Source organism: Chrysemys picta, chromosome 3, assembly GCF_011386835.1.
Source record: "Chrysemys picta bellii isolate R12L10 chromosome 3, ASM1138683v2, whole genome shotgun sequence".
Taxonomy (NCBI): Eukaryota; Metazoa; Chordata; order Testudines; family Emydidae; genus Chrysemys; species Chrysemys picta.
This window is the reverse complement of record NC_088793.1, coordinates 93480868-93508208: the sequence shown is the minus strand read 5'-3', so window position 1 is coordinate 93508208 and position 27341 is coordinate 93480868. Positions and strand designations below refer to the sequence as shown.

At 39.8% G+C, this 27341-nt stretch overlaps 1 long non-coding RNA gene across 2 annotated transcripts in view; it reads right to left on the bottom strand.

Annotated features, from left to right (window-relative positions):
* LOC135982337 (uncharacterized) overlaps positions 1-27341 on the bottom strand; it is a 97619-nt gene that overhangs the window by 40287 nt on the left and 29991 nt on the right. The window contains exon 3 of one of the 2 annotated variants that reach the window (XR_010599623.1): positions 23400-26396. The exons of the other annotated variant lie outside the window; for it this stretch is intronic. This is a non-coding gene — a long non-coding RNA (uncharacterized LOC135982337). Of the gene's footprint in view, positions 1-23399; positions 26397-27341 lie in introns of those variants that run through there. 2 annotated transcript variants of the gene reach the window in all.

The following is a 27341-nucleotide window of genomic DNA, read 5'->3' as shown; positions in this document are numbered from 1 at the left end:
TTCCCCAGCAGTATAACCCCCCCCCTCCCTATTTTCAAGGTTATATAGGTGGAGAGGACCTCAGTGGGACCATGCCTGATTGTAAACATTTGCAGAATCAGGTCTCAATATTTTATTTTTGGCTTCAGTAGAAAGAGTTGTGGATATGTTTTAGTTGCAAGCATACTCTAAATAATAAAGTGGAAGACACTATGGATGAAAAAACTCATGAAATGATAGATTTTCAGAATTTAAGGAAGGGAAGATGTGAGACCAGCAAAATAAAGATAATGGGCTTCAAAAAAGAAGAATTTAACAAACTCAAGGAACTGGTAGATAAGTTCCCAGGAGAAGAAAATGTAAGGCATATAGTTGCACAGGAGAGATAGCAGTTTCTCAAGGAGACAATATTAAAGGCACAACAGCAATTATTGCTATGCTAAGGAAAGACAGGAAGAATAGCGAGAAGCCAATATGACTCTGTCAGAAACTCTTTAATGACCTGGAAATCAAAAAGGAATGCTACAAAAAGTGGAAACTTGGACAAATTGCTAAGGAAGAGGACAAAAGAAGAGCACACGCATGTAGGGACAAAGTCAGAAAGGCTAAGGCATAAAATGAGTTACACCTAGCAAGGGACATAAAAGGCAATAAGAAGAGGTTCTATACATACTCTAGGAGCAAGAGAAAGACAAATAAAAGTGCAGGTCCTCTACTTGACAGGGAAGGAGCGCTAATAACTGAGGACATCAAGAAGGCTGAGGTATTTAATGCCTATTTTGTTTCAGTTTTCCTTAAAAAGGTTAAAAGGTGACCAGATACTCAATGGAAGTAATATTAACAACAAGGGGGAAGGAACACCAGCCAAAATAGAGAAAGAACAGGTTAAAGAACATTTAGATAAGTTAGATGTATTCAAGTCAGCTGGGCCTGATTAAATTAATCCTAAAGTACTAAAGGAACTAGCTGAAGCAATCTCAGAATTATCTCAGATGTTAGGAATTATCTTCAAGAACCCACAGTGGACAGGTGATGTCCCAGAAGACTGGAGAATGGCAAACATGGTACCTATTCAAAAAGAAGAACAAAAAGGGCCAAGGTAATTATAGACCAGCGTGATGCATCCCAAGGATACCCGGAATTATCTGGCATGTCACCAACACCTGCCCTTTGGGTAAAGCGGCCTTGTCTGTTCCTGCTGTGGAACATCTCCCTGAATCCACCAGCCTCCGGCAACACAAGCATTGCCTCCCAGGCTTCCGAAGACCTTGCTCCCTCAGTCTAGGTCATTGGTGGGCAACCTGCGGCTCCGTGGGCTGCACGCGACCCATCAGGGTAATCTGCTGGCAAGCTGTGAGACAGTTTGTTTACACTGACCGTCTGCAGGCACGGCTGTCCGCAGCTCGCATTGGCCACGGTTCGCCATTCCCGGCCAATGAGAGCTGTAGGACCACAGGGACATCCTGGCCGCCACTTCCCACAGCTCCTATTGGCCACAAATGGTGAACCACGGCCACTGGGAGCTGTGGGCAACCATGCCTGTGGATGATCAATATAAAAAAAACTGTCTCGCGGACCGCCAGAGGATTACCCTGACAGACCATGTGTGGCCCGCAAACCAACCTCATTTCCTTCTTTGACAGTGTTACTGGCTTAGTGGATGAGAGGAAGTATTATTCATGATATATCTTGATTTTAAGTAAAGCTTTTGACACAGTCCTACATGCCATTCTCTTCAGCAAACCAGGGAAATCTGGTCTAGATGTAATTACTATAAGGCTGTTATAAAGAGGATGGTTATCAATAGTTCTCCATGTTCACTGAAGGTAGGACAAGAAGGAATGGGTCAATCTGCAGCAAGGGAGATTTAGGTTAGATTTAGAAAAACTTTCTAACTATAAGGATAATCATGCACTGGAATAGTCTTCTAAGTTGTGGAATCCCCATCACTGGAAGTTTTTACAAGTAGGTTAGACAAACAACTGTCAGGGATGGTCTAAGTATACTTGGTTCTGCTTCACCACAGGGCACTGAACTAGATGACCTCTCAAGGTCCCTTCTAGCTCTGCATTTTTATTATTCTATAATTCTATAGATAGATTTTTTCTCTCCTTGCAAAAGGTCTGCCTAAATCACCACTTAATTATTTTAAATAAATACAATCCCTATAGGATGTGAATGTGGATCCTTTTAAATAGGATTATGCTACATTAGCCAATAGGATACAGTTTGTCAGTTAATACCTTAACTACTGGGAAGATCTGTTCTCGCTCTAGGACTACAACAGAAATGCATAGAAAGTTCCAAAGAAAAATTAATAAAGATTCTGAATATCCAGACAATGGGGTTAAACTAAATGCATTCCCCAGTTAATTTCTTCATGTGCAAGTTTTTAGATTTCATGCAAATTCAATGATCAAGTTCACATGATAAAAAACAGCAAATGAGGATTTAAAAATATCAAGACTCTTCTGACTACACACTTCTCCATAACCAAGCCACAATTTTATGTGAGGCTAGAATGATTAGGTCTGTATAACATGAAAAAGAGCAATCAATCAATGCTTAGTATTGCCTGGATAGTACCTCAGATTCCCAATTGAGTGGCCTGGCCTTGTTCCCAATGAAATAGATAATAAAACTCACATTGACTTCAGAGGTGTGATCCTGTATAAATCATAGTAATTCTTTTTCTAACTTGGCTTAGAGTTACCATTAAGACATTTAATACAAACATGAAAATATATGAGAAGAGAAAAAAGACTCTTGAATCACAATTATGTGCAATGCAGTAGACAGTGTGTCACAGCAAAACCAATCAAGAGTAAAAAAAATCATTGAATTTAGAGGGTATGTATCTGTTATGAGGGTAAATACATTATTCTTCATTCCATCATAATGTAGCTACTTAACCTCCCATTTCACAGATAATATATTAGAAAGACCTGGCTGTGCAGCAGTGTTCTCACAAAAACTATACAATGAAAACTACATAAGAACAAAACTAAGAGCTCACACGGAAGGTGCCTAAAGATGCAAATAGGTACCTAGGGATAGATCCACAAAGTGTACATAGGCTCAGCATTGCAATACCTAACTTTAGGTGTTCTGACACCAATCCATAATCCTAAATTAGGTGCCCAGGCACATGAGCCTAGATCTCATCAACTGTCAATGGGATTTTGGCTCCTAAGTAATAATATCCTTTTGAAAATGAAATTTAGGCTCCTAAATCAGTTAAAAATTGCAACAAACCCTGAATACCTTTAAAAATTTGAGCCTAGGTGCCTGAGTGCTTTCAGAAATCCCACTCGGTGCCCTCCTACACTTTTAGGAGCCTAAATACCTTTAAAAATCTGGCCTCAAGTTCTCAAATGTCATCCCAATAAACTTTAAACACAAAGCAGCAGTAGCTGGATCAATATAAAAAGAGACAGAACATTTAAAAAAATATATTAGTTTATCCTGGTTCATTAAAAATAATTCACAAATATTTTTATGTCTTAACACACTGAATTAAAGTGCTAGAAGTCCAAACAGGATAGTAATAAGCACGGGGAGGTTTGAAACAGACACTGGAAACTGGTGTAGCAGCCACTGCTGTGATATTATAATCACCAACTGTGCCACTGTTAAGAGAGTAGATCTGTTCCTTCCTTCCTAACCCCCTGAAGGGGAGACAAAAACAGGTATGATAATCAATTATCACATCAAAGCTCTACCTTAACAAAAAAAGAAAAAGAAAATATTCAGAGTTTAAATTCAAGTCTTCCTTCAAGCATACACTGAAGCGCAAAAGAGTTTTTAACCTACAATGCTGATTTTAAAAAATACATATCTTTTAAATTTTTGCCTGCAATTGGTATCCAAATTCTAAGCCCAACCAACTTCCAGTTTGGTCTGTATCTAAAATATAGAATTTCTTCCTCTCCTGTGTTCTTTTCTCACTACATCTAAATTCTCAATCTCAACAACATCACCTGAGATGATTAGAGGTTTCTCAAGAGCAAAAGATTGAATGTTCTTGCTGCCTGCAGTTTTAAGTTCCATACCTGCCATCAGCAATCTTTTGCTAGAGATTACACTGATAACTACAGTCTGACAGGATTTTAAACTTTATTGCTTTAAATTATTCCTCACTTCTCTGCTAACAAGTGCGCATTCTAAATCCAGGAGTGGGCTTTTTATTTCTTCCCCAAATTTGAATCATGTTTTTAAAAGAGGATTTCTTTAATATACTTGTGTGAGCAATGATGCTTGAATTTAAATGAAGGCCTTTTGTTTATGGCTGCTTTTATCTTCTAAAATCAGAGTATGTTGTTTACTGCAGAGAAACAGAATACACTGATTCCTTTTCAAAGAAATCCTTTTGACAAAATAGCTCATACTCCTGTCAGACTAATAATAGATTTTTTTAAAAAGCAGTACAAGTGTTAATTGCTCTATTGTTTCAAGAAACAACACACACACACACTAATAGCAACTGCTTACCCATCACTGTGTATGTAGAATTGCTGGAAGCTAATTGCAACATGTTCAAGCCACAGTCATTATACAATTCATATTTCACAGTGCAGACGTTTTCAGTAAAAGTACCTCTTTCATCTTTCTGGCTTTTGAATCTTCTTTGTTTCTCTTATCAGTTTACTTCACATTCACACACAGAAAGTAGCTAGAACAGCACACAATTTAATCTGCATTAGAACCAGTGGAAGATGTATAATCTCTACAGGAAATTGGGACACAATCTGGACAAAGAAAAAGCAGTTTCTTGCAAGTTGTGACTAAATCTGAAATTTTTTTTGTAGAGATGACTACTTTTTTTGGGAGGCCATAGTAAACAGCACAGAGAGAGAGATAGGGGTTATCGATCAGTGGCTCTCAAGCTTTCAGACTACTGTACCCTTTTCAGGAGTTTGATTTGTCCCAATTTTCACCTCACTTAAAAACTATGTGCTTACAAAATGAGACACAAAATACAAAAGTGTCACAGCATACTATTACTGAAAAAAATGCTTCCTTTCTCATTTTACCATATAATTATAAAATAAATCAATTGGAATATAAATATTGTACTTACATTTCAGTACATAGCATATAGAGCAGCATAAACAAGTCATTGTTTGTATGAAATTTTAGTGCGTACTGACTTCAATAGTGCTTTTTATGTAGCCTGTTGTAAAACTAGACAAATATCTAGATGAATTGATGTACCATATAGAATACCTCTGTGGACCCCCTGGGACACACTACCCCCTGGTTGAGAACCACTGTTATAGATCACTTTAAATTTGGAAACAGTGCATTAATCCTAACTTTATTACAATCTTTATAATAAAATGGAATTACCACTGTAAACTGATAACATGTTAAATTGACCAAAATGCATTACAACAGGAAAGGGGAAAGAGTGAGTTAAAAGACATCCATAGTTTGTCTTTTCCTTGGATCCTCAAATGGCCTGGAAAACAGGATTTAACATTTCTCTAGACTCCACTGTACAACTAGTTCTATTATATAATTCATTACATAAAAAGTATAAAGAGCAATGCAGTCAAGCATAAGTTTTAAAATGACATTTTCTTAATCCTGATTGCACAGCATGGCTTGTCTAAGCAGGAGGTAAACTGGAACAACATGGCTTTAAAGGAATCTTCTTGTCTTCCAAAGTGCTTTGAGAGCACAAGGATGAAGAGAAAATAAGTTAAACAAGTTAGCTGTTTCAGATATCTCCTCAGTTTAGAGCAGCAGCAATATTACTTATGCCTTAAGCTAAGATTATGTCAAGGAGGTCACGGATTCTCTGAGTTCCAGAGATCTCTGACATTTTCTGCTTTAGCCCCGGGGTGGGGCTGGAGCTGTCAGGAGGTGAGTGTCCTGGAGCTCTGAGCTGCCATGGGCAGCAAGGGGCTCCCGCAGCTCCCAGCCGCCAACCCCAGAGCACTGAGCTGCTGTGGGTGGCAGAGGGACCAGCAGCTCTCAGCCTCCATCGGCAGCAGGAGCTGGACCTCCCCTCCCTAACGCACGGCTCATGCTCTCATCCCCCCGTCACTCCCATTTTGTCAGTTATTTTTAATAAAAGTTAGGGACAGGTCACGGCTTCCATGAATTTTTGTTTATTGCCCGTGACATTTCCCTGACTTTTACTAAAAATAACGCTGACAAAATCTTTACATTACTTATGCCATATGTAATAAGGGTGTCACTAGAGTTTTCCCATGAAAAGATTGATCTTGTATATCTACCACAGAAAAATCCTTGCTAAATTAGAATGAAGGTTGCTTAAGTAAAAATCCCACCAATACAATCATTAAACACACATACACAAACCAAGGAAATCACCAGTGAAGCCAATATACTTCCTGTGCACACCAACTTGACACATCTGCTCTTCTGTGTCAATTATTCCATTTTGGAATTCAACCCTAATGGTCTCATTTTTGTAGTCTAAATAAAGTATATTGATTCATAGGGTGAAATCCTGACCCTTTTGAACTCACTGAGAGTTTTCCTATTAACTTTTATAGGGTCAGGATTTTCACCCATTTACATGTGTAAGGCTTCCAAATCAGGAAGTATTTCCTATAGAGAGGTAGAATAAGGAACAGAAGAGCCAACTGAGGAGAACCAGCTCTGTGAAATGAAAGGGTTGTAATGCAGTAGCAGTTCTGCAACCTCTGAGCCAATAAAGCAGCATATCAGGATTAAAGGTTAAGAAAATGGAGAGCACAAAATGTTAGACCCTACAGGCACTCATAGGAGCTAGAAGAGAGTGGATGAGAATGATAGAGAAGGAGGGGGAAAGCTTGAGGAGAAAAAATAACTGGGAAAATAAACAGAAGGAAATTGAAGTAGGAAGCAGAATGGGAAGAAGGAAGATTTAAAAATAACAATTTTAGAGAATGGAAAACCTGAACATTTTAAAATGCCATGCACTGATTACCAGGTTATCCACCATAATATTCAGTGGCTAGTAAGTCTGATTCCGAGATAGCAAGAGGGAGCAGGACTGGTCTTGAGAGACAGGCCTCAGTGTGAGGGAATGGGGGGAAAGAAGGAAGAGAAAGAGAAAAAAGGAAGAATGAAGAAAAACAAGGGAGATGAAAGTTACATGGTTTTGCAGTTAAAAATGTCAATAAAAGACACACAGAATTTGTTTGGTCTACCCACATATGTGCATGTTTATTAAATATATGTGCAATACACACACACGGAACAAATTACAATATGGTACTAATGGATTAATCAGCATGAATTTGAGATGGTCAGGTTACTCATGAGCTGCAAAGACAACTGTGGATTGTGCAGGTTGTTCCAAATGAGTGCTGCTAAAAAATTATACTACATCACATCATCATGTTTTTGAATATGCCCCATACAAATATTTAATGAATATTTTAGAAAGTGAAAGAATTTTGTTGAAATTATTTCTTGTTATCCTCCATCAGTAAAGAAAATCACCATGGATCCAACTAAATAGAGTTCAGAGGGAAAGAAAAATTAAAAGTAATACATTTAGAACACCACAACTCCCCCCACCCACCCCCAAAAGTGGCAAGGTTCTATAGGTAAGAATGTCATTGCTTTAAAATCTGTTATCTCTGGACCGTACAGGTCTAGAAACAAGTTGAGATACTTTTAGGAATTTAGGAATCTCTTCTTTTCTATAGTATAAAGCTCCCATTTCTAGTAATTTCTTTACATTGTTCTCCAGATCGTCACAGGAGTATCATCTCCACATACAGGACATGTGTGCATTCATGCACATGTGTGTATGTTTATAAAAAACACACAGAACCAACAAATCTTGTTTCACAAAGACACATCTATAGTAATAAATAAAGGTTGTGGTACTCTGGAGTTTATCTGTGGAGACACCTTTTGTCTCTTCTAACTTTTGGGTCAAACATGTCCTATCACTTATATCACCTATAAATATAACAGGGTTAAAAAAAGAACAAGATAAGTTCATGGAGGATAGGTCCATCAATGGCTATTAGCCAGGATGGACAGGGATGTTGTCCCTAGCCTCTGTTTGCCAGAAGCTGGGAATGGGCGATCGGGGATGGATCACTTGATGATAACCTGTTCTGTTCATTCCCTCTGAGGCACTTGGCACTGGCCACTGTCGGAAGAGAGGATACTGAGCTAGATGGACCTTTGATCTGATCCAGTATGACCATTCTTATGTTCTTATCACATGCTGTGAAGCATAACTTTCACCTGTACCTAATTATGTGGTAGGTCCATCCATTTAGATTCAAAATTTCCTTCTGGCCCACACAAACCTGCTGATCTCTCTCTGCTTTTTTACTGTCTTTAATATAATAAATGTTGAATCTTGAAATAGAATTATTTAAAAATTAAACTGGTTACGGAAAAGAATTCCACATCATTTCAAGCTTCCCACCCATCTCCTCATCTGTCTCCTTGAAGGGTTGGAAGCTGTGATGAGAAGTAATGCATTGGTTCCAGCCTCCAATGTAAAGACACGTACGTCATATTGAAAACAGAGTACATAAAAATCATATTTCTTTGAGTTTGTGAATAAACCATGGTCTGAGATTCATGAAAGCTGGGTTCTATTCTTGGCTCTGGCATAGAGTTCATGTATGAGATTTGGCAACTCAACTTAACCTCTCTGTTTAAACTTCCTGCATCTTCAAAATTATCGGATAGTGATATTTCCCTACCACATAGTATTATTACTTACTTCCGGTATTGTTAGTAAGCAGCTTTGGCTTGAAAGTGTTGAAAAATTCTTTCATCCACTAGAAAAAACAAACTTTCTGTAAAAGATCAGTGTCAATGTTATTATTAGAGCTACATGGGAGCTGGAATTTCTACTTTGTGGGAAATTCTATTATGTCAGCATTTGTTTTAGTTTCAAATTGCAACAAAAACAAAATTGACAAATCCTGTGAAACAAAGATTCCCCAAGCAAATTCATTTTGGGGCAAAGAATTTGCTTCAATTTTGGCATTTTGGATTTTTTAAAAAACTGTTTTATAATATAAAATAAAATTCAAAATGAAGTGTGGCTGTGACACGCTGGCACCCCAGTATTCACCACTGTCATGTAATTAGGATATGTTTTGTACAAAGTATGCCTTGAGAGGTATCATTCTAAAAGTCTTGATTTGCTAGACATTAATAGCTCGTTGGATTGTATGTGCTATTGTCGTATGTGAAGTTATGGAGTTTGGCTATGTATGTGTTACTGAAACAGGTGAGGTTGAAAACACCCACAAGCAACCTTTCAGGTATGACAGTAAAAAGATCAAACAATGTTAGTGGCTTATTGAGGAAATGCACACAAGCACAAGGATTCCCCAGGAACTGTGTACAATAGAAACCTCTCCAAGATAGTACCACACAATGAGAACTGTTTGACCCATGTCACAGCAAAAGAGCTTTCCAGCTATTGGGAAGAAGATATAAAAGGGGGAAATGACATCATGATGGTACCTCGTTCTCCCTACAACAACACAACTGGAAATACTTGAGGAATAAAGACTGAACTGGGGGAAGTGATGGTCCCAGGCTAAAGGGATTTTTAGCCTGGGAATGGAACACCTGGGGATTCCAAGCTGTAAGAAAGTGTAGCTTGCCCCTTAAGAATCTGCAGCCTGCTTGTAATCTCTTTGAATATGAATAGCAGATTCTCACCCTATCTATATAGTATATTAAATTTAGTTTGTGTTTTTTGTTTATTTGCTAGGTGATCTGCTTTGATCTGTTTGCGATCACTTATAATGACTTAAAATCTATCTTTTGTAGTTAATAAACTTGTTTTTGCTTTATCTAAACTAGTGTGTGGGAATCCTAACTCGGGGCAAAAGGCTGTTGCATATTTCTCTCCACATTGAGGGAGGGATGAATTTTATGAGCTTATGCTGTACAGTTTCCTGTGCTGCACAGACAGTATTGTTTTGGGTTTATACTCCAGAGGGGGTGTGTGCCCAGAGAGGGTGCCCTACCTGTAGCCTTCCTATGAAGGTGCTGGTCAACTGGGTGTGGCCCTACCAGTGTATGCCGGTGAAAGTGCTGGCTGGAGCCTGGAGGGCTTTGCAGCTTGTACTGTGTAAGAGGGAGACCAGGCTGGTGGGTCAGAGGGGCTCAGTGGTACCCCAGTTCCAGCTGGCACCGGAGGGGGAACCCATCACAGTGGTTTCAAAGCAAAAAATTGAAACTGTCCATTAAAAAAAAAAAAGTCAAAATGGCATGTTTCAGCCTTATCAGAACTTTCTTTTCGTTTTTTTTCTCAACAAAATGTTATCAAAATTGACATGTTCCCATGCAAAGTTTCAGTTCTGATGAACAGCAAAGCTAAGATTTACTGAGATTTCATTGGGAAACAGTACATTTTGCTATCACCGTTATTCCTCAGTTTCTTAAAGGAACTGGGGTCCAGAGGAAGGGAGAATTAAAAAGAGCTCCAGGAAGGTACTTTCAGTAACCAGCTTTATTTTCCCCATCAAGCCTGCTCTTCAACTCCACGTTCACTGAAAAAATCCACACATTATTTTGAAAGAGTTATTGATGCAAAAACTATGGACAGTGGGTACCCTATGAACTGAGCACCATGCCCTCTGCACAACAACTGTACTGTACAGACTGTGAAAATAAACAATGGCTGTCCTATGGCCCAAATTTTGCTCACAGTCATTGAACTATCTCATTGGGATGCTTGCACAGTGAACTGGAACTCTAAGCTTATGAATCAAAGCTCCAAATGTATCTGTATGTTTTAAGACTTGTATGTCCAGACTCTAATAAGTGCTACACATGCTAATGGAATCCTGAAGAAATGAATATTCCCTCCGAGAATTAAGTTTCCAGTCACATTTTTCTTGTTGGACCCTTGAGGTGTTTGAAAACTACTAAACAGATTACTTATCAATTGCCATGCAAGCCTGAAAGAGGGTCATAAAAAAAATCATATACTAAGCACAGTAGGATCTCTTTCCTCTTACCCTGCATGTTTTTTTAACGTCTTGTGGTTATTTAAACAGATGTGTTAAACCTTCCTGCCTTCTCCACTGCCTTCTTGATTAATATCAAAAAATTGTTTCCGTGGTATTGAAATGATGGGGAAAAGCTCCATGCTATCAAAGATTGAAAGCTAAACAGCAGTGATTTTATACAAGGTGTGGGATCTAGATGACTGAACGTCATCCCTGGCATTCTAAAGAGCCATAGTGCTGCTTGTGGTTCATGGCATCTTGAAAAACCTTCCTGTAAGTGTTCCATTTAGAACATGGAGATTCAAAATACAGGTTTACACTGGGTGGTCTGCTAGCTGCAACAGTGTTGGATTGTCAAGTGAGGAAAAGCCAGGTGCACAAAATATTGTTACTTGTATTAGAATAACACCTACCAGTCCCAATCAAAATCCAGGCCCCATTGTTTTAGGCCAGGGGTCAGCAACCTTTGAGAAGTGGTGAGCCAAGTCTTCATTTATTCATTCTAATTTAAGGTTTTGCGTGCCAGTAATACATTTTAATGTTTTTAGAAGGTCTATAGTATATAGTCTAGAAAGTCTATAATATATAGACCATTGTTTTATGTAAAGTATATAGGGTTTTTTAAATGTTTAAGAAGCTTCATTTAAAATTAAATTAAAATGCAGAGCCCCCCGGACCGGTGGCCAGGGCCCGGGCAGTGTGAGTGCCACTGAAAATCAGCTCGCGTGCCGCCTTTGGCACGTGTGCCATAGGTTGCCTACCCATTCTAGGCCTTATACAAACACACAGCAAGAGACAATCCCTGTCCCCATAGAGCTTACAATCTAAATAGTCAAGACAGGGCGGGGGGGGGGGGGGGGGAGGAAGGGTGAAGGAAGGAGAGGAAACAGATGGATAAAGAGGTTATGTGATTTGTCCAAGGTCACCAGCAGAGCCAGGAAAATAACCCAAGGCTCCTGAGCTCCAGTCCAATGCCCACCGCACTGCACCCCATTGCCTCCATGAGATAACTCCAACATACTAATTTCCCAGCCCATTACAGAATGGGTGCAAAGAGAAGCTGAGGGACAGTTCACCAAATGGAAGAACACAGGCCCTAGTACTTTTAGAGAATTCTTAATGGGTGACCTTGATGAGAAAGGAGGACAAAGGCTCCTCAGCAAGCATTACTTTCATGTGCCCATACAGAAGGAAGGTAACAGAGACAGTAAAAGGCAAAGGATGTGAAAGGCACCACAGGAATACAATGCCTCCCACTTAGATGTCTGTGAGGGGTTAAGGAGAAGAAGAAATTTGTTACCTAAACAAAAAAGTTTGGAAAAAAATCAAGCTAAACATTACTAAAAGGACAGGAAAGTGAGTGCTGTGTTACCTTGTGAGACCTGTGGGCAAACCCTAGTTCAAATATAAGTGAAAACAGGTTTGTTGGGTTCATGATAGTGCCTGTCAATCATCAATCAGGATCACTAAGTCACCTTACCCAGGACTGGCATAGCAAGAAGAGCTGTGGGTCAGAAATGAGGTATAATTTGAAATATTGGGAGGGCTACGGAAGGTTTGCCCACACGAGTACTCCTCTAATATGCTTGGGATCAGTCATGGCTTTGCCACAAGCCCCTACTTGTGGGACTGTGTGCTGGAGGCAGATTGTGACTCCAAGAGTTACCATTTGCTTCCCAGTTTCCTCCTGCTGTAGGGTTGACAGACCCAGCACCTGCCCTACACTAGATGAGCATAAATCATCCAGTGCACAGCCTCCACCCATTCCCTATCCCTTCTTGCCCACTCCCACCCATATGCACAAGTGCAGACAGAGTGACCCCATAGAAGCTTCTCTCCAATCTCCCTGTGGCTACTCATGGTAGGAGTATTCTGCCAGGGAAGTAAAGTCACCCCTTGCCCCGTGCTCCCCAGAGCAGACACACAGGATGTGCCACAGTCTGGTCTATTATAATTCTATATTGGTACTGAAGTAGCGTCTAGAGGCCCCAATCAACAATCAGTCCTCAATGGGCATAAATGCTTAGACCATTGAGGACTGATTGTTGATTGGGGCCTCTAGATGCTACTTCAGTACCAGTATAGAATTATAATAGGCCAGACTGTGGCACATGTAACAAAAAGTCAGTCCCTGCCCCACAGAGCTTAGGATCCTAGTAAGTCTAGCTCTTGCTAGTTTTTCTTACTCCTTCATTTGTTTTTCAGCAAGTGTTGACATTGTTCCACCAGGAGCTGAAGCTCTCTTTCATTTTGGTTGTCCCTCAGGGCAAATTCCACAGTATCCTGAATATTGACAAGCTTAAAATCTTCTGCATGGCTTTACAGGCTCAGGCATCCTTCGCTCCCATGAAGAAAAGCAACTTTGTACATTTCATTGACAGCTGATGGTAACGGTGAAACCAAAACAGGGGTTTTACTCACACCCAGCATCAGTGCAAATGAATTCCTACTGATATCTATAGGAGTCTTTCATTGGTTTCATGGGAACTGGATCAGGCCCTAACTGTAGTATATAGAATACAAGCTGATTTTATACAGCACTGTCTGAACACTTGGCAAAATAATGAGTCAGGCCATTCTAAAAATATATTATTTTATAGTCAGGTGTGCACTAAATTCAGAACCCAGCCATTACTTGTAAACATACTGTTGGTTAAACCAGGACTGTCAGTGAGCTCAGAACTAATTATTATGTATTATTTTGTGCAAAATAAACAATGTTTTGCCTTCTGATTTTTTTGCTAAAAAAGTGCTTAAATGAACCTTTTCTCTCTGACAGACCCCAAAGGCTGCATCATTAACTGCAGAGAATTCTCACTCTCAATCAATTAAAGATGCAATTCTGACTTTAGTGTTTTCCGAGGCAGTGGCAATTTCTGAATTACAGGCTACCATGCACTTCTCACTCTGAGATCTATGAGCAAGGTCAGCCATAGCAGTCCGGGTATGGCATTGCAATTAGAAAGGTGCTTGTTTTGTTAGCTAAGCATAAAATACCCAGGGCTGCAGAGCGAAGCCTTCATTTTGTAAGTAAATTAACTGTAATAACTTTCAAACTACAACTGGTGAGCAAGCCACGCTTATGTGAATAGGTAATCCATAGCCTGCTAAAGCTGTGTTAGACATTCCTTCTAGAAACAGCAAATCTGCACATGATAAAGTTTTTCAGTCGTCTGAAAAGAAAAAAAAAAGGATAGGGAAAATGCCACTTTATGTGCCACCTGACTTTCAAGTGAGGAACTGAATAGGTGACATTGGCGATCAAAGCAATGAGGAACAGAAGAAAAAGGCCTTGGAGACCTAGAAATTAATAGGTCATGAGCTGAGCATTTCAAGTCTCACGTCTTTTCCAATTCCATCTGAGTTACGGTCCCCAAAGGAAACCAGCATTTGACATGGATTTCCATAATTGGTTGCCACTATGGTGACCTTGGGAGAGACAGATCCATTCATTTAATTTTCTCTAAGCTCTTTCCTACTTCTTTTACATGCAAGAGGAGGAGGCTGAACAAAAAGAAAAACATGGAGCTCCTGAGTCCAAGTGGTGGCACATATAAGAATTACATGGTCCCAGGAACCTCTGTGTGAACAGGCTTCCCCTTCTGCTCCTGCAAACCCACACTGCTAAGCTCTCCTGATGAATTATACAGGACATATAGTTTACTGGGCTACAACACAGTACAACAGCAGACAGACGGAGACCTCCTTCTACTCCCTGGGTCAGCCTTTAATACTGCTTGTTTTCTTCCCAGGATTTTCCACGTGGTGAACTAATTGCCTCATTAGCTCATGAGGCTCCCTGCAGATGTAAGTGATCCATTCTACCCTTCCAAACCCAACAAGTTACCTAACTCCCTCCTACTCTAGCCACACCGGTTGCCCGGGGTGATCTAAGTGACTAGGATGCAGGCTTCCAAAGAGATTTATTTGTAGTTGCAGAACTCTGTCAAACATAGAATCATAAGACTGGAAGGGACGTCAAAAGGTCATCTAGTCCAGACCCCTGCACTCATGGCAGGACTAAGTATTATCTAGACCATCCCTGACAGGTGTTTGTCTAACCTGCTCTTAAAAATCTCTTATGACAGAGATTTCACAACCTCCCTATGCAATTTATTCCAGTGCTTAACCATCCTGACAGGAAGTTTTTCCTAATGTCAACCTGCTGCACTTGCTGCAATTTAAGCCCATTGCTTCTTGTCCTATCCTCAGAGGTTAAGGAGAACAATTTTTCTCCCTCTTCCTTGTAACAACCTTTGATGTACTTGAAAACTGTTATCCTCTCTCAGCATTAGAAGAAATAATTGAGAGATATTCCAATCTCCAGTCTCTATCATAAACTGAGTCCTTGAGTGAACACCCCCTTCCTTCCTTCTCATGTGAGAGATCGCTTTCCTTGGGTCTTTTCTTTCTAAAGAACAGATTCAATTGTTAATTCAGGTACTTTTGAGTGTTACTGATGTTCTAATTTGTAAGACTCACTTCCACATCCAAGATCTAAACAGAAGTAAATTGGGAATCTACTAATTTAATTGTAAATGAGTCTATTGTATTGTCTCCTTCTTTAGCTTTGCTGGGTGCTGGCAATTACTCTCCAACTTTTCTGGGACGGTTTCTTCGTTTCTTATTATTAAGTGTTAGGATTACTCTCTGCGCAGATTAGTTCTTTCCCCAAAACTTCCTCACTCAGCAGATGGCTTATGAAAACCTGGAACCATTTTAGCCAGGGAAAAAGTGTCTAGACTTAAATTTGATTCATATGGCAGATATCTGAGCACATGGCCACCTTTCCTCACTTGTGCAGAATCTAGGCCCTAGATTAAAAAGCCAACATTCTTCTGATCCTATGAACTCACATTTGCTTTGTATGATGTCTGGCTCTGATCCCTGTGACTTATTTTTTTTTTATTACCTTGACATTTTCTTTTGGATTCATATAATCTCAGTTTTATGACCATGATAAAAACCCAATAACTGATACAGTTAAAAATTGATGAGAGATAGAAGCTAAGCACTGCAGCCCATCAAGTGACTTACATTTGATGAATGTCATCTCAGAACCCGCAGAATATGCATTTGACAGAGGGCTGAAGGACAGGTGCAAAGCAGCCTGGGCAATTTATTTCAACCAGTTTACGAGTTATAGAGACTTTCTCCCAGTTAGCCCCTTTGTTTACCCTGACATTTTTTGTCAAGCCTCCAAAGCTTTCTTTCTTTCTCTGGTTCCCTCACATCCTAAAGCCAAATGAGTGGACAGATGTAACCCAAGAAGTATGTTTTGTGCAGCTGACAAAATTCTATCATAACCTCCTTCATTGTTCCAGAGACATTTGTCTGTGCTAGTCATGGAGAAATTCTACTCAGATGGCTTTAGTGTATTGAATAGAATTGTGGCAGAATTTTGCAGTCCAGTCAGAAGATTGTTTGGTATACCTATATGCATTTTACCTTTTATTTTGGCATTAAAAGTTAAGCCACAGACTATATAATTATGTAAATAAACAAAAATAATTGGAAAATACGCAACAAATAGTGAAAACTCCTAGACCAGGATGAAAAGTATCCACTAGACCAAAGGAGTTCCATTCACATTTACAATCATGTGGACTACCTTCCTTTCCAATTTGTGGTACCTCTGTGGCTGGTAACCACAAACTGGCTGACATAGAACACTAAGTTCATGGTTCTAATTCAGTGATTCTTGACTTTTTCCTATAATGTGACCATAGAAAAAGTTTTGGGATCTTCCTCCTGTAAGTCTTGGGACTCCACATACATCTGCACATGAAGAAAAGGAGAGAGATCATGACCTCTGAAACCTGGTTACAATGGCCAGTGTGAAAACTCATGCTCCAAGAAAGGTTTCCACCAGCATGACCTCTGTTTTTCCAGGGTTGAGCTTGAGCAGCTTGTGGCCATGTCCAGCTCTCTTAAGCAAGTCACCAGCACCTCATAGTTGATATTGCTGAAAGCTACCAACAAAGAATAGTATTAGCCTGGCTAAAAGGAGACTGTCTACTAGTACAACTGCTGCTCTCTCTGTTCTGTATTCTGGCCTGAAGCCTGAGTTGGATGAGTCAAGAATCAATATTAACAGAGATAAGGTTTAGAGACAGTTTATCACCAACAACTTCCTGATAAACTTGTTCAAGAAAAGAAGGTTAGAGGAAGTCATAAAGTCCCTAATTCCCAGTAGCACCGAGATGTTTAGTGTATAATGCAGGTGTCTTACATGTTTAAATGCCATTGTAAATTAATCAATGAGCAGAATGGACTATAATTTCTTTTAAAAAGCAGTTGCACTTCATTGTCTCCAACCCTGAGCTTTTGCTGCAAAATATACCTTTTCACAGCTTACAAGAGCAATGTAGCGACCGTGTTCTGAGTAAAAGGTAGCTTAATAGCAGTGTCTGAAAAACCATCCAGAGTTTATACAAATTGATTTTTTTCTAAAATTCAGAGCACTATGTGGTCAAAGTGGAAATAAGACAGTGCTGTCTCTGCAATGCTCACCACAGTTGGGTCAGTTAGGAACTGAGGAACATTACTGAAAAAAAAAAAAAGTTCATTGCATTTGCCATGAAGATTAAGCTGGTGACATGTGTTACAGTTGTTCTATATGACTTTTTTCTTACATTTATGTTCTATAGGAAACAGGCATGGAAAGGGTCTAGATACAGGAGCTTTTACTATAATTCACTAAAGAAAAGAAATGCAATACTTGAGAAACAGATTGTAAAAGAAGAAACAGAGAAAAAAAAGTTAGCTGCTGAATTACAAAGTGGGCTTATTAATGGGGAAATAGCTCACCAAATGAGATAAAGGACCAAATAGCAAGCCTGAAAAAGAAAGGAAAAGGAGGCACCTGTACTCAACATGGGCCCTATTGTACCTTCCAGTGTGGGGCAGAGGGCCTGAGAAAATCCATGTGGTGAACCCAGTGGAGTTTGAAAAATGTTCTCCTTAGGGGAAGGGAAGGGCTGAGCCCTGCAAATCATGGGAATGATATTCAGGAATAGAAAATTCCCACACAGGAACAGGAAATCCAACTACTGAGAGCCCTGCCCCTTCCTCTGGAAGTAGGGCAGCTGGTGGCTCTACAAGGGAGATGTAAGCTCAGAGTGAAAGTTAATGCTGCAAAGAGCAGCCTTGACTTCCACATGGCTAATTACCTAGCCATTAGGGGAGCTTGTTTCAGAGATCATCTACTCCCTAGTTCTGTCCCAGCATGTTCACCCCTTGCATCCTGAAGTTCTGACCCTGTGCATTCCCAGAGGAAGAAACATGCTAAAGAGGCAGTTCCCCTCCCCTCTTGATTCTCTGGGGACTCTTTTGTGTTTTCTAACTCTTCTTTAGTTCCCTCCTTGTCTCACAGCAAAGGGGAATTTATAATCCTAGATTTAGACTTTGAAATTGAGGCAAGAGTGGGGGAGAGAAAAAGAGAAAAGCAAAAATGAGAGTGGCAAGAAGACCCCAACAATATAAAAAAGGATAGTAGAGCAGAGCTGAGGAAGTCAGTGTTGCCCAACCTGTGTAACTACAAGATCACTAAATGTGATCTAGCAAGTGAGGAGGAGGAGATGCAGTCCAACCAGTGGAAGCCAAAGAACACCAGAAATGATGGATGGCAACGACATTATAGGGCCGACTTAGACAACATGTAATTGCTTGATTGCATAGACGAGAGAAAGACTATGTATAGCCAACGAACATGAAATTGCTGAAAGATAAAAATTGGGAATGCCTTGAAAGCATGGTTTTCTTCCTCCAATGAGAAGTGGCGGTTTATTTTTTTGACACAGCATCAAAAAACAACACACACAAAAACCCCAACCTACTAAAGTCTGGGAAGCTTTTTATAATCATCTGCCCTTTTATAGTTTCTAGTTATCACTAAAGTTGCTGTTTTATTCCCAACCCATTCAGGAAGGAATAAAAAAAAAAAAAAACAAGCCAGATAGCAAAGTAACAAATAACAATAAATAACTTTTTCACTTCACAGATAAATCAAAGGAAAATCTCATTTTCTGTGCCCTCTGTTTTCATTAGCTTCTATATGCTAACATACCCCAACAGGCCTGCTTCTTGTTTATTTTTTAATAACTGTTTCCCCACTGAAGATGCAGACTGTTGCTGAGCTGAAACCCTGAGAATGTGTGTGGAGATGCTGAAATCATTCCTGGATTCAGAAGCTACATTCTCATCAATCTGAATCACTGTGAAGAAGGCAACATGTTAACCAGGTCTTTACGGAGGCATATTAATAGGGATACCTTGACCTTGTATCTTCTCACCAAAGTTGCACATTTTCCCCAAGCCCCAACAATATTTCACTGTTCATATTATTTTACATGGGATGTGAAAACACACATAGCAGCTTTAATATTCAGAAAGGATTGAAGTCAGGACATCTTGGGTGCATGACCTTCTAAAGATGAGGCAGTTGCTAAGTCTCAGCACTTTGGAAGTGGAGGGTAAGTTATGGAGCAATTTCCATTAAAAATTGAACAGTGCCCGGTGAAATAATGTCTGAATACTCACTAAAAGGGCTGCAAATAGGTGGGAGAGCTGAAAACCAAATTTGTAATGGAGTATTTTTTTTAAATAGGCCTTGGAAATGGAAGTGTTACCTCACAAATCACAGCAAGCTCATCCGTGCTTATAGTGCCAGATAAAGTAAGCTCATTTTGGGAGACATCTTCTTGGCCAGCCTGATCATTAGAAACTATAAATAACAAGTGGAGAATAACCTTGCTTGGAATAAAGTGGTCATCAGTCAAAGTCAGGCTAAAAGACATCCACTCACCCACAAACACCGAAACATAGGCTTGGTCTACACTAAACCCCCAAATCGAACTAAGGTACGCAACTTCAGCTACGTGAATAATGTAGCTGAAGTCGACGTACCTTAGTTCGAACTTACCGCCGTCCAGACCCGGCAGGCAGGCTCCCCCGTCGACTCCGCGTACTCCTCGTGGCGAGCAGGATTACCGGAGTCGACGGGGAGCACTTCTGAGTTCGATTTATCGCGTCCAGACTAGACGCGATAAATCGAACCCAGAAGTTCGATTGCTTGCCGCCGAACCAGCGCGGTAAGTATAGACAAGCCCATAGAGAGTCTATTTTTGCTTCTTTTCACCTCCCTCCACTTTCACTCTCTCCGCCACATACTCTGGGGCAGGGTTGGGTAAAGGAAAGGTTGGGTAAAGGAAAGGTCAAGCTGACCACAACTTATCTTTGTCTATGCTGACTACAAAGGCAGTCATTTGTGCTCCCTGTTGCCCAATAGGCCTAGAGCTCCCTGCATCCCTCACGGTTATGTCAAGAAAACAAAAAGGTATATCTGGCATATTGAAGTTATGTAGGATGTGTCCTACAAAATATATCTCAGCAAATGTACCTCAGGCATGACCCATTTTCATAACATTTTTACAGCTGCCATAAGGTAATTATACATATGTGCTAGCAACTGTTGCAGTTAAGAAAAGATTGGTTATGCTACCCGAATAACAAATTATAAAATTGTAACCAAAACCACAAGAAAGGAATAAGTAGCTAGACATGTTTGGAGGAACTGAGGTAAGTACTAAACCTGAAGCTTTCCATAGAAATCATGAAGAACTAGTCACAAATAAGCTTTGTGCTGCACATAGAACACAGCAAAATGAAATGATTGGTTAAGAAGTATTATGCAGCTAACCACATAAACCACAATAATCTTTGTTGTTAAATAGGCTAAAGTCCAGTGGTTCTCAAACGTTTTTTTCTGTGGACCACTTGAAAATTGCTGAGTGTCTCAACAGACCACTTCATGATCTTTCCAAATGTTTGCAACATTAGCTAATTATTGTAAAGCACTTTGGATAACGCACTATATAAAAAAACCTTAATAATAATTAACATTTTTTGTTCTACAAATAAAAGCACATGACTCATATTTTAATATCAGTAGTCTTACCTTTCTAATGCAATGGATGTGCCCTCTCTCCCCCACCATGGCGGTCCCCGAGCTGGGACTGGGAAGGAGGAGAATCTCTCCCTTTCTCCCCCACCACAGCAGCCACAGACATGAGACTGGGAAGGAGGGCCATTTCTTCCCAGCAGCCAAAGCCCTGGAGCTGGGGAAAGTCACCTCTTTCTCTGGCTGCCGCAGCCCTGCACATCCCAAATCCCTCCCATCGCCTCTTCTCCCCACTGCCCCCTCCCACCTACCTCCTTTTCTCCCCAAGGCCACCCCCTCACATTACATGTGTGTCTTCTCCAGGGTCCAGGTACCTAATTAGTGGAGCCATGCCTGTGCGGCTCCACTAATTAGGTGGGTGACCCTTCATTCTCTTGTGTGTGGCCGCCCAGGCACGCATCTTAGAGGGAACTATCTGCGGACCACATGAATGGAGCTCGCGGACCACAGTTTGAGAACCTCTGGGCTAAACCATTGTGATCTTTTGTAGGTATGTCAGTCTGGACAATTAGTGTATTAAGAGCATAGTGGAACCTATGACTTAATAGGCAGCTGTCTAGATCATTGATTGCAAGGCTGACATTTGTTGGCGATTGGATGATGATAGGTGTGCAGGTAACTGCAAATTGTAGAAAGAAGTAAACAACTAATGTATAAAAAGACATGGAATTATAAACAATTAGGTACAGAGTCAAAGGTGCAAATCTGCGTCCCCGGTTTAGATAAGGTATTAACCCTTTCTGCATTGTGCTGACGTATTTTTGTTTAATAAAACTTGATTGAGCTTGGCTATTTGATGTCCTGCTGATCAATAATCTAAACTGAACTCTCTAACATCCCAATCATGTTTAAGCACAATAAAATGTTCAAATGCACACAAGCCCAACAGAAATCAATCACATGAAGAAATCTTAGCATTTTACCCTAGTGACTGGGTTCCGTTGATCCAGTCTTATATCTAGTCAAAAAAATTGCACTTACACGACACAGAACACTCTCTCTCTCCTTCTGATAACTGCTTAAGTTCTGATATCATTCCAGTGTGGGTTAGTCACCCATTAAAAATTGAGCTGGTCAGAAATTTTTTTCCCCTACAGAAAATTTTGACAAAAAGAAAAGAGAAAAAAAAATCAACAAAAACAAACATTTCCACAGAATTCTTCCACATGAAATATTGAGTTTTTGGCAAAAAATCCAAATCCGAAATATTTTAATTCTGAAATGCCACTGCAGCGTCTCATAGGAGTTTGTAGTTCAGTATCTCCTGCTTCTATTCTCCTCCATAGGCTAGACTAGGGATCAGCAACCTTTGGCACACGGCCCCTCGGGGAAATCCACTGGTAGGCCGGGACAGTTTGTTTACCTGCAGCGTCTGCAGGATCAGCAGATCACGGCTCCCACTGGCCACGGTTCACTGTTCTAGGCCAATGGGGGCTGCGGGAAGTGGCACGGGCCAAGGGATGTGCTGACCGCTGCTTCCCGCAGCCCCCATTGGCCTGGAGCGGCGAACCACGGCCAGTGGGAGCTGCAATCGCCGAACATGCAGATGCTACAGGTAAACAAAGCATCCCAGCCCAACCGGAAGATTTCCCTGACGGGCTGCGTGCCAAAGGTTGCCAATCCCTGGGCTAGAATCTCATATTGAACTGCATCTCCTATGTAGAACCATAGTCTTGTTTCCTGAGTGACAGGAGGCAGTGCAGTGATGCATCATGGAAAATTAAGTTGGTTTTCAGGCATTCTGGATTTTTTGAGTTTTCTGCAGACAGCAGACAGTTTTTGTGAAAAATTTATTTACTCAAAAACCTAATTTTTCATTGCAAAATTTGACAGACAATTTTCCCATCAGCCCTAATTAAAAAGTAAATGAGCAAAATGGCCTTCCTTCACGAAATATGCAGCCTTTAATTAAATGTAGAAAACCAAATCAAATGAGCTCAAATCAGCAGTCTCACTAGCTTTCAAAAGCTGCTATTCTTTCTAATGTTTTCTTTCCCGTTTAAACAAAGGTGTATGTTAGACCATTAATTGCAACAATGTATAGTTTGTGTTTTGTTTTTGCTTATTATTAAGCACTTCTTTCTGGTAAGACAACAGTAGGTCCCATGAATTTTTGCTACTCCATGTGAATACATTCTAAGACAGTGGTGGGCAACCTGGGGCCCGCGGGCCGCAAGGGGGCCCATCGGTGCAAGCCACTGGCGGGCCACCAGACCATTTGTTTACCGTTCCCGGCCAATTGGAGCTGCAGGAAGCGGCGGCCAGGCCCGATCCACTTCACGCAACTCTCATTGGCTGGGAACAGTGGACCGCAGCCACTGGAAGCTGCAGGTGGCCATGCAATGTAAACAAATAGCCTGGTGGCCCGCCAGTGGCTTGTACTGATGGGCCACGTGCGGCCCACGGGCCACAGGTTGCCCACCACTGTTCTAAGATAACTGTTTGCTCACAGTATAAAAAAAAATTCAAAACACATATATAATAGGCCTAAAGATAAAACATACTGCAAAGTTTAGTGAGGTACTTCTTCTATTCCACAAAGACTGTCTATGTATATAGGGCATATTGTATCCTATTGACTTAATTCATTGTGAACTGTCTCCAAATTTTTCACTGCACTGCACAGCTAAAGTAGCCATGTATATGCAGCTTTTCCTTCCTCAATGATTTTATCCATAGTCTCACATGATTTGATATTTATATTAAAACCCGTAGTCATGTGATTACACTAGAATCTCAGCTTTTTTTTTTTTTTAAGTAATTTTTTAGCCCTCATGGTTGTGAAAAAAAGCTTGAAAACATGAACCCTAAAGCCTCTCCCCCCAACAGAAGAAAAATAAAAAGACATCCCCCCTTTTAATCTCATGATTTTAAAGCCAATCTATTGATTTTGGCGGGTCTGACTCAGGATTTTTGAAAACTTGAGATTGTCAAAATTGCTTTCTTAACACAGCACTTTACAAATATAGGGCTTGATCTGTAATCTTTAATGACAGAGTAGGACCTTATTCCACAAGTAGTCCCATTGAGATGCGACTAAACTACTACTCTATACAGGCAAAGGTGGCAAAAGGCCCTTAATGAGTAAACTATGTGCAAATTATACTACATGCATGCAAAATGCAATTTTCAACATGCTCTAGCTCAGTCAAGTTAAAAACAAGTTTCACCAGAACACAGAGGGGCTTAGTTCCCTGTGAGATTCCAGCAATTTCAGGACTAGAAATATTTTAAAACAAAACAATCAAAGTTGTCATTTTTTCCACATGCAAGGTGTATAAAATAAATAAATAAAACAGCAGCACCATTTTTGCTCAAACTTTCCAAAGGAGCTTTAGGCAGAGACGAAAAACTTTAGACATTTCAGCTAAAGGTGAATGATTCAGAAATATACAGGAAGCTAAAAAAAGGGGGTGAGAATGGAAACTGTTATACAATCTTATCTATAGAGGTTACTGTTGCTCTTTCTGTAATAATAATAATAATAATAAACATAATAAAATCATTGCCTTACTTAAGGCACCTGTGGGAACATGTACTTATGTGATTATTTTTTATCCTCAACACTGCATTAATGTAGATGTATTTTATTTTTTCCTATGATGTTTTAAAGTTGTCTAAAGTTGTTAAAGGTACTTATGATCAACATGCCTTGTAGGAATTTGCTAAATTGACTACCAGGGTTGTTATAGTTCTGTGAGCCACTATCAGCAAAACTATAAGGAAAAAGAACATCATTTATTTCCTTAGATTTCTGAAAGAGCAAAGCATTTTGTGATCTTACTTCTGCATTTCCGTGGAAACATATTGTCCTTTCTGTGAGCAGAACTCTCATTTTCATACATGAATACAGTACTAACAAAACTGAAAATCAATCATTTCACATAGTTGTCCAGAAGTTACCTCCAAAAACTAGATTGTACTCATTGATTTTTTATGATACTCTATTCATACTTCTTCTTTTTTTTAAATAAGAAAATATATGTTTGTCTTCTTGGCTGAAAATAGTTATTTTAAGAGTGGGAAAAAGGAAAAGCCTACAACCAAATACACCCTTTTAAGCTAGAAGAACATTTCCCTTCTATTTGTGCTGCATACAGCTACGATACCAATGTCCTTCTCCCCGCAAAAATAAAAGGAGTTTGGAAGTAGAAAAATTAGACTGTGAAAGAAAAACGGAGAGAAAGAGAGAGGTTTTCAGCCAGCATGTGAGAGAGACCAAATCTGTGTAACTGAGCGCTCTCACTCACACACACACTTCAGTACTTTGTCTACAACATTTAACCAGAGGTTGTGATTTATAAAAGCTGTTTGTTGTTTGTCCTTGAAAGGGCATGGAAAGCAATTTTTGTTCCTAGTTCATCCCTTCGATCTCTGTGAATAGAATTACAGCATCTATGGTATGCAATTTGAAAATCACTTCTTGTTTCAGCATCCAGGGTTACAGTACTCCCTCTGGCACTGATGTTTCACTACACCTCCATATGCCTATGAAAGTAAGCAGATAATACAACTTAACATTGATTCTTCTCTAATCAAGATGTAATAGAACACTTTTAGAAGACACGGCTCATTAGTACTCAAGTCCAATTGATCTCAGGACAAAACAAATCCTTCCAACTCTGCACTGCCCTTTTAGAAGAAGTCACAAGATGATTAGCCATGATCCCACTGAGGTATTAAAACAAACAAACAAAAACAGACAAAATCTATACTATCTTGTATGAGGGAGATGCACTAAACAGGGACATTTTTATCTCCATCTCAATAGATGTACATTAGTAGAGCATACCTAAAATAATTCCCCACTGCTTTGAACAAGAAGACAAATATGATTGTTTACGATTACATGGACAAGATTCTCTAGTTAACCAGTGTCCTAAGCATGTGTTAATTAATTTTACAGGAAAGAGTCAATTATTTTGATTCCCTTTCAGCACCACAACTATAGGATGTTTCATACAGTGCCAAATCACTTATTTTTAAAAATATAGATTTAAACATTAGCAGTTGCTTCTCAGTGTAGGATTGATTACTCTCCTTTCTGACTGAGAGTACATTTGCCTTGGTTTACAATACACATTTTCCAGAGTGCTTTATATGGCATATTGCATTGTTCTAAAGATGACATTACCCCAGAAGACAATTACAAAACATAGATCAGCAAGAGATCAGTTTCATGAAGGACATGTTACCAAACTCACAGTCTTCAAGATCACTTAAGATGATAAGACTAAAGCTAAGTTAAAAGGGCACAAATTGCCACATATTGTATACTATATTGTGGAGGATGGAATGTTTCTCGGGCACTAGATTTGAAGCAGAGCTAGATATAAGATTTAACTCTTTGGAGATTGAAGTGGGTTCACTCTTTCCTCTTGGGAGATCCAGAGAAGGGTGCTGACAATTGCTCATCTGCACATGTGGAGGCTAATTCATCCAGCTTCTCTCCCCTGCTTACATACGAGTCCAGATGACCGCATGACAAACTGCAAAAAAAGATAATGAGGTAACTTGGGAGTAGGGCTGGGAGAATAATGTATTTTTTGGTTTGCTGGAAATTCCAAAATAAAAATAGAGTAAAATAAAATATAACAAATAAGTAAATAAACAAATAAAAATAGTTACAGGTCAAACAGAAAATGGAATTTTTCAAAAGTTGACAAAATTTTAAATTAATGGAGCTATCCTATCTCCTAGAACTGGAAGGGACCTTGAAAGGTCATCGAGTCCAGCCCCCTGCCTTCAGTAGCAGGACCAAGTACTGATTTTGCCCCAGATCCTTAAGTGGCCTTCTCAAGGAGTGAACTCACAACCCTGGGTTTAGGAGGCCAATGCTCAAACCACTGAGCTATCCCTCCCCCATTTTGTGTCTGGTTGGGTCATAACAAAACATTTTACATTTCAGCTTGGGCATTTGCCAGGACTAGATTCACAAAATGGAAGACAACTTTCCTTACAATCTTTAGCTTAGTGATTAGGGTACTCTCATGGGATATAGAAGACCCAGGTTTAATTTCCACCTTTGTCTGAGGTGGAGAATTGAGTTGAATATGTGTCTGCCCCTCTACAGAAGAATGTTCTAGCCACTGGGCTATGGCATTCTCTCAATCTGTCTTATTGAAGCTGTTCCATTTTGCACACATAGCTAAATAGTTACTGGAACAGCAACTTGATCTCCCATAGTCCAGCTGAATGCCCTAACCCCCAGGCTATCGAGTCACACTCACTCTTTTGATGTAGTGACTTTTCATTTTCATCATGAATGAGTATGAATTGTCACTATGATTGATAATGGCATTTTATGATTCTATCCTTTGCTTTTCTGAAAAGGCCTAAATCAAAAACAAAAACATTGGTGCATATTCACAAAAAAAATACCCAAAACAAAACAAGCCCACAAATTCCCCGACTCTACTTGTGAGTCATGAATT